This window comes from Aedes albopictus, chromosome 1 (genome assembly GCF_035046485.1).
Source record: "Aedes albopictus strain Foshan chromosome 1, AalbF5, whole genome shotgun sequence".
Taxonomy (NCBI): Eukaryota; Metazoa; Arthropoda; class Insecta; order Diptera; family Culicidae; genus Aedes; species Aedes albopictus.
Window position 1 is genome coordinate 189,073,889 of NC_085136.1, and position 21,204 is coordinate 189,095,092.

At 41.9% G+C, this 21,204-nt stretch overlaps 2 long non-coding RNA genes across 2 annotated transcripts; both read right to left on the reverse strand.

Annotated features, from left to right (window-relative positions):
• Nucleotides 1-12,138: 12,138 nt before the first annotated feature.
• On the reverse strand, nt 12,139-13,237 carry LOC134286248 (uncharacterized). Its single transcript, XR_009996874.1, has 3 exons — nt 12,642-13,237; nt 12,498-12,578; nt 12,139-12,436 (listed from the first exon to the last, which is right to left on the reverse strand). It is a non-coding gene; the product is annotated as an uncharacterized LOC134286248 (long non-coding RNA).
• Nucleotides 13,238-19,355: 6,118 nt separating this feature from the next.
• Nucleotides 19,356-20,119, reverse strand: LOC115257159 (uncharacterized). The gene is made up of 3 exons (XR_009996876.1): nt 19,859-20,119; nt 19,715-19,795; nt 19,356-19,653 (listed from the first exon to the last, which is right to left on the reverse strand). It is a non-coding gene; the product is annotated as an uncharacterized LOC115257159 (long non-coding RNA).
• Nucleotides 20,120-21,204: the final 1,085 nt, after the last annotated feature.

A 21,204-nucleotide genomic window follows, 5' to 3' on the forward strand; every position in this document is an offset into this window, starting at 1 on the left:
AAAGAAATCCACGTACTCCGGTGAGACTCGAACTCACGACTCCCAATTCGCTAGACGGGCGCTTCTATTCCTTCAAGCTACGGAGTCACTCGACTATCTCCGTCGCCAGCAGGCCTAGAACTGAACTCGATTCCACAATCGCACATGGTTATCTTCTTTTCACAATCCAAACCCCCTTCGGATGGGATTAGATGAACATCTAACACATTGTCTGTTGTGCACATGTATGTCAAAGCGGGAGAGGAAGTTATTTTTAATTGTCGAGAGCTTCGGGCACTGCCTTCCAATCACTTATTGGTATGGCAATTAGTGTGCAGTCGGACTCTCGACGGGTCGGTCCTCGGCCGACCGAATACGGTAAGGGTGACCGTAGCACCTTACAAATGTCAATTTCTTGATTTTGCTTTGGCTGACCAAGCCATGTGGGAAATTACACTGTTGAAAATGCTTTGACATCCATGTGCACAACAGAACATGTGCTCGATGAACAAATTGAGATTTGAAATTATGAAAAGAAATCCACGTACTCCGGTGAGACTCGAACTCACGACTCCCAATTCGCTAGACGGGCGCTTCTATTCCTTCAAGCTACGGAGTCACTCGACTATCTCCGTCGCCAGCAGGCCTAGAACTGAACTCGATTCCACAATCGCACATGGTTATCTTCTTTTCACAATCCAAACCCCCTTCGGATGGGATTAGATGAACATCTAACACATTGTCTGTTGTGCACATGTATGTCAAAGCGGGAGAGGAAGTTATTTTTAATTGTCGAGAGCTTCGGGCACTGCCTTCCAATCACTTATTGGTATGGCAATTAGTGTGCAGTCGGACTCTCGACGGGTCGGTCCTCGGCCGACCGAATACGGTAAGGGTGACCGTAGCACCTTACAAATGTCAATTTCTTGATTTTGCTTTGGCTGACCAAGCCATGTGGGAAATTACACTGTTGAAAATGCTTTGACATCCATGTGCACAACAGAACATGTGCTCGATGAACAAATTGAGATTTGAAATTATGAAAAGAAATCCACGTACTCCGGTGAGACTCGAACTCACGACTCCCAATTCGCTAGACGGGCGCTTCTATTCCTTCAAGCTACGGAGTCACTCGACTATCTCCGTCGCCAGCAGGCCTAGAACTGAACTCGATTCCACAATCGCACATGGTTATCTTCTTTTCACAATCCAAACATGGATGTCAAAGCATTTTCAACAGTGTAATTTCCCACATGGCTTGGTCAGCCAAAGCAAAATCAAGAAATTGACATTTGTAAGGTGCTACGGTCACCCTTACCGTATTCGGTCGGCCGAGGACCGACCCGTCGAGAGTCCGACTGCACACTAATTGCCATACCAATAAGTGATTGGAAGGCAGTGCCCGAAGCTCTCGACAATTAAAAATAACTTCCTCTCCCGCTTTGACATACATGTGCACAACAGACAATGTGTTAGATGTTCATCTAATCCCATCCGAAGGGGGTTTGGATTGTGAAAAGAAGATAACCATGTGCGATTGTGGAATCGAGTTCAGTTCTAGGCCTGCTGGCGACGGAGATAGTCGAGTGACTCCGTAGCTTGAAGGAATAGAAGCGCCCGTCTAGCGAATTGGGAGTCGTGAGTTCGAGTCTCACCGGAGTACGTGGATTTCTTTTCATAATTTCAAATCTCAATTTGTTCATCGAGCACATGTTCTGTTGTGCACATGGATGTCAAAGCATTTTCAACAATCTTGGATTGTTCGTATCCTGTATCATTTATCACTAGAAGAGATTTTCTTCCATCCTTGTTCTTCTCTTGTTGTCCATTCTTCTCAGAAATGGAATTTCGAGTAAAATATCCTATATGGAAAATTACAAGCAATTGTAAGATCACTTGAAGCAAGAACAACTTTGTCCTAATTCACCAAAAGTGGTAACAACGAGGTGTGCGTTGATCTACAGTTTATCAAGTACGTCGAACAGGGTTTGACGAGGAGTGCAAAACGATGCAGCATAAAATCTGGAAGATCATGAGATAAAACGTGGCTTGGAAGAAGTGGAATGCGAGAAATGGCGTGAAGAAAGTATATACGACAACGGAGGAACCAACTGCGCCAGTGCAGGACAGGACAGAAATGATCCAACCCCCACGCTGAGCGAACCTTAGTATATCATGCTCCAGAAAAACTCAACAAAGCAGCTGGTCCTGGTATGGATGGTATCGCAGCAGAACTCATCACGATGTGCGCAGAAACGTTAGCCATCTGCATGTACCGGTTGATAGTCAGGATCATAAAAAAATAGTAATCAAAATTTTGGGTCTTGCTAAAACTTCTTTAACAAATAAGATGAGTTTTTAATATTTTTCAGATTAAATGCTGTATTGTTCTAATCCCCCTTCGACCCTTCCAGTGGTGGAAAAAAAGTGAAATAAATATTTGTAACGGCATAATTTCCAGACAAGAAGAAAATTTGCGGCATCATCCAGTTTGTGATTGACTACATTAATTGTATCCTTGAATCTAACCTCATTGAATTGCTGTTAAATGCATTGCTACTAATATCCACAGTCAAACCTAAAGGCGTGAAACCACTGAATTGAGTTTTGTATTCGCGGGATACTCTGCAACCATCCAGCTGCATTATTGGCCCAATTCTAATCACTCGAAACAATGTCACTGTGGTGTGCCGCGCCAGACCCGAAAAGATGGGGAGCACTAGCGGAGGAGTGAAATTGAAACACAACAGGGCTCAAGTGGTTGAAAACCCGACCCGTCTGTCAGCAGACCACATAGCGGCAGTAGCATGAACATATTGGGCAACTTCAATACCAGCAGCGGACTTACCAAGTGGTACCATAATTAGTAACTTAATCAACGGTAATTTTTGTCTGTCCGGTGTGCTGTGGAGCCAACTTCAAAAAACGGCATCGCTACAATCCATGACGGAGGGGGGCCAAAAATTCTGAACTCGGTTTGAATGAGTGATTCGTTGCAGCCTGCAAGGCGCTCGGAAGGGAGACATTTTTATGAGCACTTATTGGTACAGCTGCCAATGATTCAGAAAATAACTATTTTGCCATTACGTTGTGAAAAATAGGATATTTCAATGGGCTGAAGTATGATAAAATGGCCTACTTTTCACCGCTGATGCAAGTGTGCCGAAAAGTACTACTTTTCGACACTCTTAAGAGTGCTGAAAAGTAACACTTTTCGGCACTTTTGGCGTAACGCACTTTTAACTTACTGTCGCGCCTCCCGTAGATTCATCTACTACCTCTACATCCAATGATCTGCTGGATTCCGGATCGTGACGATTTCCAACCCGATTCGAATGGCAAACCAGGTGTAGAGGCTCTAGCTGAATCGACGTTTTCCTATGCTTCCACACAACTGTTTGACGCCGGGAGCTCGAAATTTGTTGACAACTACTCATCACAGCCTACCTGATCGAACAAAAACCTACGCTGGCAAGCATGGATGCTCGCACGTGGTTCCTTCTGATACATGTTTGTGCAGCTAGAAAATATCATATTGAATGGGTATTTTTCGTAATGCAACTGATGACGATCATTTAAACCTTTCATAAAAAGGTGTGCATTTCAATTACATAGACGTAGTTTACATCAAAAATGAAAAAAGAAATGTGACATGGATTCCAAGCAAAAATCATCCTGGGATTTTTTCCAGAATTATTCGAGCAGCATTCCTTCATAGGAATCCTTCTGGTAGTTTTCCAGGAATTTTTCAGAGGTTTCGCCCGGATATTTTGCAATGGATTCCACCAAAATTCATCCATAAATCGTGCAGGGATTCCAACCAAAATTCTTCATGGAATTCTTTCTGGAATTATTCCAGTAGCATCTTTCAGAATATGTCTAGTGATTTTTTTTTCAGAAATCCTTCAGGAATTTCTTTTGGAATTATTTTAGAGATTCCTTTCAAAATTCTTCCAAAGATTTCTTCTAAAATTCTTCCATAGAAGTCTGCCGGAATTCTTCCACAGATTTATCATGGAATTTTAAATAAGGTATACCCGGATTTTTGCCTTTCTCGTACACTAAGTGTACTGGAAAGGCTATATGTTCACTCCAAAAATGACTTTTTGATAGAAGGCCCGGAGGGTCGAGTCACATATACCAATGGACTCAGCTCGACGAATTGAGGTGATGTCTGTGTGTGTGTATGTGTGTATATGTGTGTGTGTGCGTGTGTGTGTATGTGTGTATGTGTGTGTACAAAAAACTCACATCACTTTTTGGCAGTAAATCTCAACCGATTTTAATGACCGATGGTTCATTCGACGTGGCATATAGTCCCATTGTTTTCTATTGAAAATGGTTCAGATCGGTCCAGCCGTTCCGGAGTTATGGCCATTTACGTGTTCCAGACCGGTACCCCTGGGAGGGGCCAGACATGAAAATGCAACAAACCCATGCATGCGACATATCAAACCACGGCATTTTCGAACATCTGATGAACGATAAGCAGGATAATAGTCTCAGAACATATCAGAACCGTTAGTGTTCCGGAACCGGTTCTGGATGTCCCACCGGAAGTGGCCAAATATAAAAGAGATCCAAACCCATGCATGCGACACATCAAATAGCAGCATTTTCGATAACCTGATGAACGGTTAGCAGGAACACAGTATCAGACCATATCTGAACCGGTAGTGTTCCGAAACTGGTTCTGGGTGTCCCGCCGGAAGTGGCCAAATATAAAATTGAACATATCTCATTCATGCGACACATCAATCAGCGGCATTTTTGGTAATCTGATTAACCGTTCATCAAAATATCCAAGATGGCGTCTCAAAATTCAAGATGGCGGCATAAACTTCAAGATGGCAGGTGTTTAATGAAGGTTTAGGCTCTAAAACCGTTCAATATGGGCCTATTTGGTATGGGAAAGACAACCGGAGTTCAAAAATAGCTGCCAGAATATCAAAGAAGGCGTCTCACTCAACATTCAAAATGGTGGCTGTTTATTGAAGTTTTGGACTCTAAAACCATTCAATATGGGTGTATCTGGTATGAGGAAGAATTCTGGAGTCCAAAAATAGCGACCAGAATTTCCAAGCTGCATGCCGGACTTCAATCCTAAACGGCGGCTCAAAAATAAAAACCAGATAAACGATATGATCTCTGATGTCAAGAAATTAATTTCTGTTAAACGTATGAAAGTGCAATATTCATCAACATGTCACTTGAGTTGTGTTGAAATGTGTTTTCGAAGGCACGAGAAAGGCGCCATCACCGCTAGGTGGATTAATTAGGGTTTTTTTGCAAAAAAATCTCCCTGAAATTCCCTAGGAACATCTTTCGAAATCCCTGAAATTTTCTTCTGATATCTGGCATTTTTTTTCAGAAATTTCTCTTTTTACTTTATTGGCTTGGTTTTATTCCATAGCTCTCCCAGAGTCTCCATGTTCTATGTTAGAATAACGTCAAATTAACTTGCCAAGAAAATTTTCCAACCAAAACTTGCGTTGCCGTAACTTTTATAGGACATGCATGCTGCTAGGGTATTCCAGGGACTTCTTCTGGAATTCTATTGATGTCTGAGCTAGCCCATATCGTATGATGAGCATTTGCATCACAACCAATGATGAAAGCTTTATTTAGCTGCTACTTCTTAAAAATCCGTTTATCCGTGGTTTGTTGGTACTTCCACCATAATAGCAACAATGTTTCGGTCAATAAATTGCGTAATTGGAACTTCATTCACACTTCCATTTACTAAAATTGTAGATCTTGGTTGTAACTGCCCAAATTTATATATATTAGTTTGGGTGAATTTGCATGGATTCCCAATATCCTATCATTGTTTGTCCATGGTTCCTAGATAAAGGCTATATCCTGTTCACTCTCGGCGAATCTTTTGTAAAGTACAGATGTTGCTCCCTTTTGCGTAAGCGTGTATACTTAGTAAGGGAACAGATACCCTATGTATTTTAGTCGAGTCAAATGGTTATCAATCACACCAAAAATCAATTGAGGGTTTTAGCAAAATTCTTCTGAAATTCAGCAAAGTTTTGCTGATTTGTTCAGTAAACTCTGCTGATCTTCAGTAACGTTTTGCTGAAATTCAGCAAACTTTGCCGAAAGCTCAGCAAAAATTTTGCTGAACCCTTCAGCTCGGAAAAATTCAGCAATATATTGCTGAAAGCGTTTGGTGTGATGGCCACTATATGACATTTAATTCGAAATTTCACCATTAGGTGGCGCTAGATGTCATAAATCTTTTTAATTTCATGTATCTCATTATTCTGAGTATGTAGGAATAAGGTGTCTTCGGCCGACCGAGAATGGAGAGCGGCAGCGACACTGAATATTGTTGGTTTTGTGTTATCCTGCAAGTAAATGTATTAACCTTCCGTAACTCGCGCGGCTGACTACCTGCGTCAGCACCACGCTAATGCTGAGTACAAAAAGCGAGTTTTTTTCAACGTGTTGTACAAAATACAACAGCGCGATTACTCGTGGGTTAAAGTGTATGCCAAATGATATACATTTTTGAATTATCAAGATACGTCAGGCTTACTACGTAACTCTTATACAGCGTGCTAGGGTCATATTGACCCAGTAGGGTGATTGAAGGGATGAGTAGGTATTTGTTATAAATGTTAAAAAATGCGTATAATTAGCGGCATACCCCAAGCAAAATGTTGGTGAGGAATCCCAGTGCAAGATACTAATTATTTTATTTAAATAGCTCCACATGTGATAACAACATTGAACGTCAGCTCGGCGATATAAGATATAACGAATGCAAATTGATAACAATTATATCTGTAATTGATTTCCATCTGGCCAAAATAATTGGACAATCATTGCTCGTCAAATTTTCAATCTCGTTATCAACAGTCTTCGCGCGCATGGAGAGAAACATTCACCTAATTATCTGAGCAAATATTTGCCTAATCACCTGTTAATAGAATTGCGACACCTTTTTCTCAATTTTCGCCTCAATCTGTCTCCGAGAGATCTGACGTAACTGACACACAAAAATCTATTCCACCTTGCTCATATACTACCTACATCAAACAAAATGTCGCAACTGCACATATGCAGCACGTATGGATGTATATTGTTATCGAAGAGACCAAAGACCGCGGAGGCCAGCCATATCGTTGACTGTCGATGCGATGTCGCGGTCGTTGGCTGGGGTGATGCACGACCGGTCCCAAACCAAACCAATCGACGACGACGATGACGGGACGGGCTGGTAGGTAGGTAGCTAGGAACGCGTCGCAAAAGATCACAACCTGACGAAAGGCACATACTGAAGAAGAGGCGCGACTTTTACACATATGCATTTCATAATCATTTATCGGTGCAACTGAGAAGTTTCGAATAAGGCCCGGTGCGGTCTTGCATAGGGTGGAATGCATATTGATTGAACTTTCGTCGAGCCGACGAGCAGTGCTCCGCTACATCATTTGTGAGGGCTCAATAGGCAATCAGTCAGTTAAGTGGAATCCATTTATGTTTCAAGAAAAGAAGTCGTTATTTGTTTATGTGATGCATTCAAACACCTTATGCGGTGTTTTCTGTGAAAAGGTAGTGACCTTTTAAGAATATTGATTTGAATTAAAACGAAACATATAGGTAATCTGTCTAAGATCAAATCTGTAAAAATCATTATACCGAACTTATGTGTTTGATTATTAACTGGCGGTTGGCCCTAGGCACTGTCCATAAATTACGTAGACGAATTATAGGCCATCTTAGGATCCACCGTCCTCCTTCGTAGACTTTTGTGCATATAAAATATTCGAAATTTGTATGAACCGTAGATTGCGATCAGACTATTTCACAGAAGTTCATTACCATTAACCCTCTTAGGTGTTCGGCCATTTGGCCAAATGCCATCTGGCATTCGTCATTTGGCCGAATGTCGAATATGATCATCAGAAATATTTCCTTCTTTTAATCTTTCTAGTTTTGCACTCAGAAATAAGTTGGAATTGAAACCGCCAATATTTTATCAAAGATGTTTCCTTCTTTGGATCATAGGCTATTCTTTCGAGTTACACTGATACGGAAAACAGTGACATCTAAGTTCAACATTTACTTTTCGGTCAAATGGCATTCGGCCAAATGACCCAGAACCACCCTCTAACAACTAACTTCGCCTATACACGGGGTATAGTTTGAGCATTTTTGTATTTTCTGTTTCGTGGATAATTAAAATTTTTATATTTTTGGCTGATACTTCTGTATATCTTCGAATGGTTTTTGGTGTCTTTCAAAGCGCATTTACATTTTTTTCAAATCATTGAAAAGTTGATATTTTAGTCACCTTTCAGAAATCACTGATTATGTAGTATTAAATCGCTACAAATAGCATGTTTTATTTTTTCTCAAATCATTCCATCATAGTAAAATATTTTAAGGGAATTTAATACACTCTAAAATGATTTTCTTTAAAACTACACGGAAAATAAAACTTTCAATGAAAAAAAAAAATGAAAAATAAAATTAATATAATTCAACAATAATCATAAAATCTCAAAATGTTTTCGTCTCAAAAACTCCATATCCCAAATAGGCTTCCAGGAAAAATATAAAAGTGTGGGGATGTCCAAAAATAAAAATTAGTAAAGTCAAAACCCGAAATCCACAAAATCGAGAATTAAAAATAATCATGCTCTAATACATATTTAAATCGATTTTAGATTACGAAAAATGATATTTAAATCAAAATAAAAAAAAATTGGGTATTAGCGGGTTAACATGTGAACGGTGCTAATAAATGATTAAGTGTCCCTCGAATTATAATTAATGTGTTACTTACAGCAAAGATTTTAAAGTAATTACATAATTATACTTGCTTACAGTCACTTGATTGAAGTTAAATGTTTAATAGGCCGTCCCTTATTTTGCAAACATTGGAAATGTTATAAGTTCGTTAGTGGAAAATGATTGTTTTAGCTAAGAAATGATCGTGTCAAAATTTGAAGTCCATATCTCAAGGCTGAGTGTCGCTCAAGGGGCCTAAAGTTGTCAAAAATGGTATGAGGCCAAAAAAACATGAATTTTTTTTTTTCGACGAAAAAATACGATATTCTACAAAAAACCTATGATTATTGAACAACATAGGGTAGATTTCCTTCGGGATCTAAAAAAATGGTCAAAAATGCTGATTTTTCGGTTGTTTTTTTTGTCAATAACTGCGAAACGAGTAGAGATATCGCAAATCTAAGCACATTTTCGGCCCTTTAGGGTCCTAAAATTACCGATTTTAGTAGAATAGCGTATTTTCCGTCGAAAAAATTTCATGTTTTTTTAGTCCCATACCATTTTTAACAACTTTAGGCCCCTTGAGAGACCACTTAGCCTAGAGATATGGACTTCAAATTTTGACACGATCATTTCTTAGCTAAAACGATCATTTTCCACTAACGAACTTATAACATTTCAAATTTTTGCAAAATAAGGGACGGCCTAATGTTTAATCTATTATAATGCTTCGTCTTCGGACAGGATATGCGCTGATTCTCAATATAACTCATTTCATAAAGTCACTTCATCTGGAATTGCCATATCTGGCCATGTTTTGTATAAGGCAAAATCCTCTGCAGAATTATAGGGTTGGTATCCGGCCCTGCGAGCTAGCTGTCAAAACGACTAGTAGTAAAAACTAGCGTAACACTGCAGGACATATGTTAGACAGGATCCATTTGTTGTTCACAGTGAGAATGAATTTCATGAACTTTCTGCCCAAAATGATTTGAATAAGGCGCCGTCATAGGTAATGAAGAAAAATATCGTTTCTGAGAGGTTTCTGCATGCAAAGCCCTTCCTTTATGCTGCAGAAGATCCTCAATGGAGAGCTCACTCTGCAGTATTGTTCTAAAAAAAAAAAATAATAAGGATAGAGCTATACACTTTTTGTTTATTTAACCCCTTCGAGACGACTTTTTTCACCAACCTCGCCGGTGTAGAACGCGTCAGCGAGGTGCAAATGACCCAACCGTCTTGAAAGGGTTAAAGAATACTTTGTCGTACCACGAAACACAGCCAATCAGAATGGGTGTGAAACTCACTCCCGTACACGACGCAAACAAGACCGGTCGTCTTTGCGGCTGAGACAACACTTTACCACTGACCGACGGTGTGGTGACGACGTTGATGGATGGCATTTAGTACAAAGCTTGCACCCGTTTGTTTTGTTGCATTGCTTCATGCCGTTGTTTTATGGTTTCACGAGTCAGTGGCATAATTCTATGACTCAGCGACATGGTTCTATGACTTGTAGTCATGCTATCATGAAGCGACATATTTTATGATTTCATAACTTTTTCGTCATGTTTTGTGTTCCGGATTTTTACCCGTGCACAGGGATTTCAAGGTGGTTCAGAGCTTCAAGCATTCTATGGGCGTATCAAGAAGTTTCAATGGTTTTTGTGAAGGGGTATCAGGAGTTGAAGGACTTAGAAGTGTTTCAAAGAGGAATACGGAGATTTCAGGGTGTTTCAATAGTATAAAGCGGCCCAGAGTTCCACTGGAAAGACACTCCAACCCTCGCCCCGCCATGACACACGCATAAAACCCTCTAATATCCCTTGAGACTGCCTGGAAAACCTGAAACGCTTCTGCGACCCCCTGAAATAGATCTAGACTATCAAGACACAAAAACATTCACGCATGATGAAAAGAAACATTCATGGGTAATTGAGACATTTTTATGAACACGACAGAAAATGCGGTGGATTGCAAAATTTAGTAAACCAATGAAATACCTGTAGTTCCGAAAAAGGCGAACGGGAAAAGCGGATAACAAATGTACCGGAAGGGTGAGAAAGTGGAGAAAATGATTTTGGAATTGTACATGCCGAGGGTCACAACCACCAACGAAACAGTGGAATAGATAATTGATTACCTTTGTATTATAAGGATTTCCAGAAAGGCAGTTGGTTGGGGTGCTCGGGGGCATTACAGGGACGCTACTGGAGTAGCACTTCTGAAACCCGCCAAAAATCCTCATAAGCTTCCTGAAATGCCTCAGAAATTTTCCTCAGAGCCCATGTTACGCACCTGAGACCCTCCAAAACCCCCTCAAAATGCACTTGTAGCGGGAAAATATAACTTTGTATGTGAAAAACAACGAATGGTCCATGAAAAATTGCCAAATGAACCATCGATAACTTCTCAATATTCCATTTTAAAGGTCCGTTTAGGCTATCTGATTTTTCGGTCTGATTTGAGTGACTGTTCGAAAGAATTATGAAATCGCAAACAAAAGTCACTCAAATCACACCCCCCCCCCTCCCTTGACGCCTTTTCTGTGCACGGCCCTGCCCTGGAAGGTGTTATGCGAAGAGCCGGGCTAAACCACCGAGGGACGATCTTCACGAAATCTGGCCAATTTGTCTGTTTTGCGGATGAAATGGATATTATTGCTAGAACATTTGGAACGGTGCACACTGTTGCGGATGGCCCAAAAACATGATCAAAATTGTTTTGACCATGAAAACATGATTTTTGATCTTTGGTGTCTTCGGCAAAGTTTTTCTATAAAATAAGCCCTAATTTATGGAAACATCAGTTTTGTGATCAATCCCCCTAAAAGTGAGAAACGATTTCTATTTTTTTTATTTGTAAACTAAAAAAATATGTTTGTTCAGAGAAGTTGTAGACAATTTTACTAGAAATATCTTTGCCGAACATACAAAATTTCTATCTTTTGATTTGTATGTACATTTGAGGCATTTTTTATGAAGCACCCCTAAAAATCAGTTTTTTGCTAATAACTTTTTCTATGCATTTTTCACAATTTCCAAATGTTCTAGCAAATGTTTTGGCTTATTAAAACGCGTAACTTTCTCGAAGAAAGTATATATGTATCATATTTATCATGTTATTGGAAATTTTACTTTAAAAATGCTTATGTTTGACATACCCATTTGTTAATTTGCGCACGTTTTCGCAGACCAGGGTTTACACATTTGAAAATATGGAACGAGTTTTATCTATTGCAAATATAGCCACTTTTAGCCTGATTTCGCCTGTATGTTAAAATTCACATTCTAGTAATGACTATTATTATAAAATGTGTCATTGTAAAATGATCAACATATCAAAAAATGCACTCAGTGCTTTTCTTACTTGATTTTCCCACATGAACACGCAAAACCGTTGTGGCGGACAACCGGTCAGAAGTAAGAATTCCGTGTTTTTAATAGCAGTGGTGTATTAAAAAAATCCTGTAACATAGCAAAAATTGAATAGGCAGGCATAAATTACAAAGGTTGTGGGACTCACGTTTAGTTTTCTTATTTCGGTTTGGTTTTTCTCCTTCTGGCCACTTTTATGATTCGGGAATTAGCTCTGTAATTCATTAGCTTACTAGTTAAAAAATCTCTAGGCTCATTCCAATTAGATTTACCTGGACCACTTTCGCTAAAGTACTGACGCAACGACTAGAGCATCAAAGGGATCTGCCCACCTGTCCAATTAGATCTTGTTCAGTATGTTAGGAGTTCAATTTTCAATATAGTTCAACTTACGTAGTAGTTCTGTAGTTTTAGAACTTAGTATTAACTAATTGTGATTAGATTTACCACCGTACTATTTCAATTATAGGTTATCTAAGAGAAAAAACTAGATTTAAGTTCAAATTGAGGTATGAGGCCCACGAATTCAAAGCATACCAGCACACTATTCAATCGAGTACATAAGTTCACTTTCGATCTACTAATGCTAATAATAACAGTATAAGATTAACGAATTATAATAATTTGGCTAGCATTCACTGCACATCACATTCCATGTAGCTTCTGTTTTGATTTTTTCTGCAATTCATCAACGACAAGCGGATCGCTCGGTGGCTACCTACATGTCACGTTGACGTTACCACAGCTGACCTTTATTCGTTTGACTTGTGTGGAGACGCGCCGACCGAGGGGTCGCAACAGCCCCCCCCCGGGTACGCCAGGTTCCTGGCTTACTGGTCCATCGCGTCGAACATCAAGTACTGCTAACTTCGTGGCCGGACGCTCGTAGATTCCACTTCTGGTCTGGACAGTTGCTGTTCTGACTTGATTGTCCTTGCTGGTTTTGATGGAGATGACACGCCCGAGAGGCCAGCAGTTCCGAGGAAGTCCGGGATCCACCACCACCACAACATCATTCATTCTAATCGACTCGACCTTATTGAACCACTTAGATCTTTTGGTCAGCTCCGGAAGATAGCTTCGCAGCCACCTACGCCAAAAAAGATTCGCCTCTGCTTGTGAGGCTCGCCATGCCCGTCTCAGAGAACGACTACTATCGTCCAGGGGTGCTGCAGGTTTCAATCCGCTGGATGACCCCAATAGGAAGTGGTTCGGAGTCAGAACTGGAGCATCAGGGTCATCTACAGGCACAAACGTTAATGGTCTAGAGTTTACAGTATTCTCTATTTCGATGAGTGTATTGCGCAAGGATTCATCGGACGGATTACGTTGGGGTTTCATCTTCTGTAGGTTTGTTTTTACCGAGCGGACGAGCCGTTCCCAGCTACCACCCATGTGTGGAGATGCAGGGGGCAGGAACTCCCACTCGGTATGAGGACTCACAATTTCTCGAATAACACGCTCTTGATTCATCTCCTTCAATGCTGCTTCAAGTTCTTTATTAGCCGCAACGAAGTTAGTACCACGGTCGCTGAAGATTCGAGACGGTACGCCACGTCTAGCCATAAAGTTTCGTAAGGCCATGATGCACGAATCAGCATTTAGGGAATGTGCAATCTCAACGTGAATAGCTCGCACAGTCAGGCACGTTATCAGTACACCCCATCTTTTCTCAAGTCTCCGTCCAACTGTAACATACATTGGCCCGAAATAGTCCACGCCAATAAACGAAAATGGCCTTGAGAACGCCGCTAGCCTAGCACTCGGTAGATCACCCATCATAGGAGGATTTGGAATAGCTTTTAGGTTTTTACATACTTGGCAGCCAGATCTCACGCTTTTGTATAACACTCTTAGCTGAGGAATACGGTATACCTGGCGCAGTTCATTTATTACCGTTTCGTGATTGCTATGATGATACAGCACGTGATAGTATGATACGAGTAATTTGGTTACCCAATGTTTTTTGGGCAGAATTATGGGGTTTTTAGCATCCATCGTTGCAAACTCGCAATTTCCTATTCTACCCCGCATTCTAATTATTCCGTGCTCATCTAGGAATGGTGTAAACGAGTAGATAGGACTTGTTTTGGGAAGTTGATGCTGCTCAGAACTGGACAGTAAACTCATCTCGTCGGTATACACTTCTTGTTGTACTTGGCGGTAGACGTAGAGTGAAGCGCGTTGTAGTTCTGACCTTGATAGTGGACCACCTTTGCGGTCTTGTCCGACGACGGTTTGGCGGAGATTGTGCACATACCTGAACAATCTAGCAGTCACACGAAGGAGTTTTTCCCATGTACCGTAGCAGTTGAAGTCAATTACGGATATCGGCCCCGTACCGTGGTGAAGTAGGTGCAAGCGCAGTTCCTCTTTTGTAGTTCTATCATGCGAAGGCTCAGTTGGCCAGTTTTCGGAATTTTGATAGAGAAATTCCGGTCCATTGAACCATCTGCTACTGCTTCCTAGGTCCGGTTGTCGCTGCCACTTGGTAGCTTCATCTGCTACGTTATCTTTAGAGCTTACCCACCGCCAACTGGACACCGTAGTAGTTTCGAGAAGTTCGCTTACGCGGAATGCAACGAACTGTGAGTAACGCCGATGGTCTGATCGAATCCAACACAGAACATCACGTGAATCTGTCCAGTAGACGCGTTTGTCGATCTTGAACGAAAGTGAACCTACAACGGTGTCTGCCAGTCTCGAGCCGATTACAGCTGCCTGTAGTTCTAGTCGTGGAATGGAGATAAACCGTAGCGGTGCGACTCTTGCTTTGGCAGAAACAATCGCGCATTCCACCTTGCCCTGTTGTTCGAAACGTAGATATATGACAGCTGCATATCCGAACTCGCTAGCGTCTACAAAGGTGTGCAGCTGAACATTCGTGTCTTCCCCGTAGCTAATCGTATCCCGGTAACAGCGTGGTATTCTCACCGATTGTACCATCGGAAGGTATCGTAGCCACAACTCCCATTTATCGTTGAGGGCATCTGGTATTTCATCATCCCAACCGATAGAGGATCGCCAAACTTCCTGGAGAAGTATTTTCAGGAGAATCAGTAGATTCGAAACGAGCCCCAGTGGATCGAAAATAGCCATCAGAGTCCGCAACATCTCCCGCTTGGTTGGTTTACGCGTCCCGGCCAACAACTCTGTATCGTGTTTCGCAGACAACTTGTATGTGAACGTATCGGTCGCCGTGCACCACCACATGCCCAAAATTTTTTCGGTCGCCAGCTCTGACGTTAGATTCAGGCTCTTTTCGTATCCTCCATCAACACGTAGTGCGTCAAGAACCGTTGAAGAGTTGGAGAGCCAGTTCCGCATGGTGTATCCCGCCTGAGCGTGTACGTGTCGGACATCCTCAGCCAGCTGGATTGCTTCGGCTGCGGTTTCCACGCTTGCCAGCATGTCATCCACATAGTGCTTTTTTATTATTGTTTCTGCAGCTTTGGGAAATTCGACTTCGTGCTCTTTTGCGTTCGTATTCTTAGCGTATTGAGCGCAGCTGGGTGAGCAGGACGCTCCAAAGGTCATGACCTGCATAACGAATGTACTGGGTTCCAAATCACCCGGATGTTCTCTCCACAAAAAACGTTGGCAGTTCTGATCGTCTCTATGTATAAGTGTTTGGTGGAACATCTCCTTGATGTCTCCACAGATGGCCACCTTGTTCTCCCTGAACTGATACAGGACAGAGTTTAATGAAACTAGTTGGTCTGGTCCTTTAAGGAGCATTGTGTTCAGCGATATGCCTTGCGTTTTCGCCGCCGCGTCCCAGACGATCCTTAGCTTCCCTGGTTTGTTTGGGTTAAACACAGGGAAAATTGGAAGATACCAAACTCGTGCCGTTGGTTGTACCAGCTCCATATTGGTCAACTTTCGGATGTATCCTTCTTTCAAATAGTCATTGATCTTTTGTTGCATCGCTTGAGCTAACTTGGGTTCCCTTTTAAGTCTAGCATCGAGACATCTAAGTCGCTGAAGTGCCACTGGTTTACTATTGGGAAGCCGAAATTCGTCGAATCTCCACAACAAGCGTGTAACGAATCGACCGCTCTCTGTCCTGAACATTGTACGCAGAATGTCTTGTGCTCGTTGATCCTCCGCAGACATTATAAGGTGCTCTGGTTTGGTTATACCTAGACTATCCAAAGAGAAGTATTCCTGCATTTTCTGGTGTAGGCTTTCGTTACTGTCTTCGTTACAGGCGCTAGCAGTCCAACTATGATGTCCTGTAAACTCGCTGCCATCTGAACCGCCATGAATGATCCAACCGAGACGAGTCTTCGTAGCTAGTGGTTCGCACATGCCTCCTTCTCTCCCTTTTTGTGGATGCCCGAGATTAGCATTGTTCACTCCGATGAGCAAACGTGGTTGAACATTGTCGTATGATTCGGCAGGGATTCCTTTAAGGTGACGATACTGCCGCACTAGATCATCCATACTGAGTGTTTGGTGGAAGAGACCGAGGTTTGGGACCGTGTGAACATCTCGCAAGGGGTACCTTTTGGAGTTTTCGCCTGTTCCGGATATATCAACCTCCACCATTCTAGACGAATTTTCGTACCGGTGTTTATCTCCGGTCCATCTCAAACAAATTGGTTCAAGTTTTCCGTCCAGACCCAGTTCTACGGCAAGTCCTGCGTCCATCAGAGTCCATGACGATCCATCGTCCAAAAAGGCGTACGTCTTGAGGACTTTATCACGACTGTACAACATAACTGGAACGACACGGAACAACGTCCTTGTAATGGAGCTGTGATGAGCATGGCAGTTTCTTTCATCTGGAGTTTTTGGCGTTGAGTTGTTCTCTTCTCGCTCCTGGTGTTGGGTGGACGCTGCCCCATCACGTTGACTGTTGTGAAGTAACGGGTGGTGTTTGAACGTGCAGCCACTTTTCCCACAGGGTTGTTGAAGTTTGCACGGCCCCTTATGCTTTTTTAAACATTTTCGGCATATCCCGAATTCTTTAATCGTTGTCCACCTAGCATTGTATCCGAAATCTAGGAAACGCTGACACTTTTCGAGGTTCGTGCAGTTACCTTTACATGCTGGACACGTTTTCGTAGAAATGGTAGACGTGTTAGAGCTACAGTCCGGCGTAGACAAGGCGTCAGTTTCAGCACTGTGGGCATTTAGAAATGCCTGTCCACTTTTACCGCTACGTGAACCAGAAAGTGATGCGATTGGACACACAGTTTCAGCGAGGTCGTATAGCCAATCAGCAAACGCGGAAAGATGAACAGTCGGGAGAGTTCGTCGGTGCTTTGCCCAGTCAAGCTTTAGTGCTGAAGGGAGTTTGTCGACCAGCTCTCTCAGAAGTACGACGTTGTAAGAGTACTCCAGAAGCTCACATGCTTCAATAGTTGCACATAGGTTTTGAACTGTCAAGGCGAATTCAATGACAGTATCGAGTTTATCGGCTTTGGGAGCAGGAGCAGCGTTTATCTTCGATATAAGGTTGTGGATAATAACCTCGGGGTTCCCGTACAGCATCTTAAGCGTGGCAATAATTCCAGGGACGTTAGCGGGATGCATCAACCTACACTTTACTGCATCGTATGCTTTCCCCTTGAGGCCTTTTTGAAGACGTATCAGATTTTCTTCCTGAGTATACCCGCACATTTCGGTAGTTGAGTTAAACGTGGAGTAGAATATGGGCCATTCCTGTGGTGAACCGCCGAATATGGGAAGCTCTCGCGAGATCGCCTGGCGTGCAGCTACTTGATTGTGTGTCAGATTGTTTCCATATTCTGACCGCGTTGATATGTGCCTTGGTGTTGATCGCTGCACCGGATCAAAATTAGGTTCACCAGTGTTGGCGAACCGGATACTTCTTGTTGGAGCTCGGCTATCGTCGTGCAGTGCATATTGCTGCCTACACTCTTGTTGATTGCTCCGTGTTATATTGCCCATTAAGTTTCCTGTTGCGTCCCGTGGTACACCGGATGCTGGTCCAGTAGGCCCGAAATATTGCACCTGGGACGTCGCCAAAGTTTGCGTCATGTTGCGATTTGGTATTCCACTTTGCAGCCATGCGTTGACCTTCTCATTCGGCCCGTCCTCTACAACACTAACGCCGGAAGTTGACGATGTTTCGCTGGCCATTTCTTGCAACAGTTCGTACCGCTTTCGAAGATATTCACGCTTGTTGGCTTCCTCCTCTTCTTGCAGCTTCCTTTGTTCATCGAGCAGTTCCAACTCCAATTGCTTCTGTTGCTGTCTCGTAGATAATCTGGAACCTGTAGCCTTTGAGACTTGACTTCTGGCATCCGCTCGAACTAAGGATTGGTTGTTCCGCGCATCACTCGGAGGCAACATCGTCGGGGCTGTTGGAATAGGTTCCCCACTAGATACAATTACAGCTGATGGTATTGCACCGCGCAATATTGAAGGTGGGTTGTGCATCGCTGGTTGTTGATTTGGGAGACTTGACGAAAGCTGTTCAGAGGATACCATGGCTTCTTCAAGGTGTGCGGTACCCGGTTGGGCAAACTGTGTCGTCGAGTACGGTTGGGTTATTGTCAATGGGTGTACCGGTTGAGCGTTATTTGTGCATTGTATTGCAACGCTTGGCGGAGGCAATACTGTTGGTGCTCCCATTGCGTCTCCAATGGATGCAATAACACCTGGTGATATGAACTGCGACCTCGAACAAGGTTGGTTTATCGCCGCGGGGTATGACGGCAATTGATACGGTGGCAAAGCTTGAGCGAGGTTGGACAGAATCGGGAATGTATTTCTGAAGGCCTGATTAGTCGGAGGAAACGGAGAGGGATACGAGGATGACGGAGCAATAGAGTATCGTGGCATTATGGTCCGTGAGTCTACAACTGTGTTAGGCGGCACGAACATGGGCGTCGTCGACGTTAGAGTAGTGACTGGAGATATCTGCGACCACGACATATTCACGTATTCAATTGGGGTTGTGCTTGCAGGCACTACTACAGGAGGTGCTACGAAGGTATGTTTCAGTGCACCAGTTAGCGGCTGGCATTGGGGGCATACGAATTTATCGTTCTCATTAGTCGACTCTATACCAATGCAGGCGGGGTGATTCCAATTACGACATATGTTGCATTTCCACAAACGACCTTGGTCCGCCCTCTGGCAGATCTTGCATTTGTCTGTAGGCGTGGAGCTCTGGATTCCCTGAGTTTGTGGAGTGGCTTCGGGTTCATGGGATCGATTAGACATTCTGGCTATGCAGGGTTACGTGTAAACGATTTTTTTAAATTGTGGCGGACAACCGGTCAGAAGTAAGAATTCCGTGTTTTTAATAGCAGTGGTGTATTAAAAAAATCCTGTAACATAGCAAAAATTGAATAGGCAGGCATAAATTACAAAGGTTGTGGGACTCACGTTTAGTTTTCTTATTTCGGTTTGGTTTTTCTCCTTCTGGCCACTTTTATGATTCGGGAATTAGCTCTGTAATTCATTAGCTTACTAGTTAAAAAATCTCTAGGCTCATTCCAATTAGATTTACCTGGACCACTTTCGCTAAAGTACTGACGCAACGACTAGAGCATCAAAGGGATCTGCCCACCTGTCCAATTAGATCTTGTTCAGTATGTTAGGAGTTCAATTTTCAATATAGTTCAACTTACGTAGTAGTTCTGTAGTTTTAGAACTTAGTATTAACTAATTGTGATTAGATTTACCACCGTACTATTTCAATTATAGGTTATCTAAGAGAAAAAACTAGATTTAAGTTCAAATTGAGGTATGAGGCCCACGAATTCAAAGCATACCAGCACACTATTCAATCGAGTACATAAGTTCACTTTCGATCTACTAATGCTAATAATAACAGTATAAGATTAACGAATTATAATAATTTGGCTAGCATTCACTGCACATCACATTCCATGTAGCTTCTGTTTTGATTTTTTCTGCAATTCATCAACGACAAGCGGATCGCTCGGTGGCTACCTACATGTCACGTTGACGTTACCACAGCTGACCTTTATTCGTTTGACTTGTGTGGAGACGCGCCGACCGAGGGGTCGCAACAACCGTTTTTACAGAATCATTTGGAACTGCATCAGATGACTTTCCCACAAAATTTAAGTTTTTTTTTTTGGTAAGCAGTGGTTCTCTAAGTAATACGATAAGTCTCTTCTACAAACTAAATGGTATTGTTAAATGCTCATAAAGTTTTTCGGGTTCATATACGCTTTTTAAAATGTTAATTTTCAGAAGGTTCAAATAACAGTAACTAATGTTTCGATTAAAATTGTTTTTTTATTTGTTTCCTTATAAAAATAAAACTTATCTGTTAATATTAACACATATCATTGACTACTGTCACAATTTAAATGTATTGCTTCCAGTTACTGTATGTGTTTTTTTTTTTCTGTCCGAGGAAGCATAAGAGTCACGAAACAAAGACATCAGGAATTACAGAGAGTACACGTAAGTTTTCAAGAATCCAAACTAACACAGATCTCTTACATCGACTGCTTGAAACATCTGATCCCATAATAAGGAATGTTGGACTATTTCCGAAAAAAAAACTAGAACATCATAAACGTAGGATGCGAAAAACCTTTTGCTCTAAACATACGACGAGATAGTAACTGTGTTGCGATTTGCAATACTTTGGAAGGGGGATTTCTTCTGCAATTATAAAGCTCGATCCGATTCGCGATGGAATTTGGAGATTTATAATTTTCCTGTAAGTTCATCACAATCCAAATATTCGATTCAATAGCTCTTATAAATGTTGTGTAGCTAGTGTAGTATGGATAACAATCTATTTTTGTCTACGTTTTGCATGCTAGATGTAAGTTTAGGAAAGGATTATGCATGAACGTAGGCACGGTGCTCCATTTACCGTTATTATAAAATAAAATATACCATCAAAACCTGAAACGCCATTCTCTTTTTTTAGTTATCCTACACCTCTGGCCAAATTTTTAAAATCATCGTTGGACGAAATTTTGAGTTACGCCCTTTTAAAGGGCCTAACCTCTAAAAATCGAGTTTTCTATAGAATAACACCACATTTCGTAACCGAATCATGAATTAAAGGCATCAATAACAGAAATTATCATGAACAACATTGAAATTTGGTAGTATACATCCATATGAATAT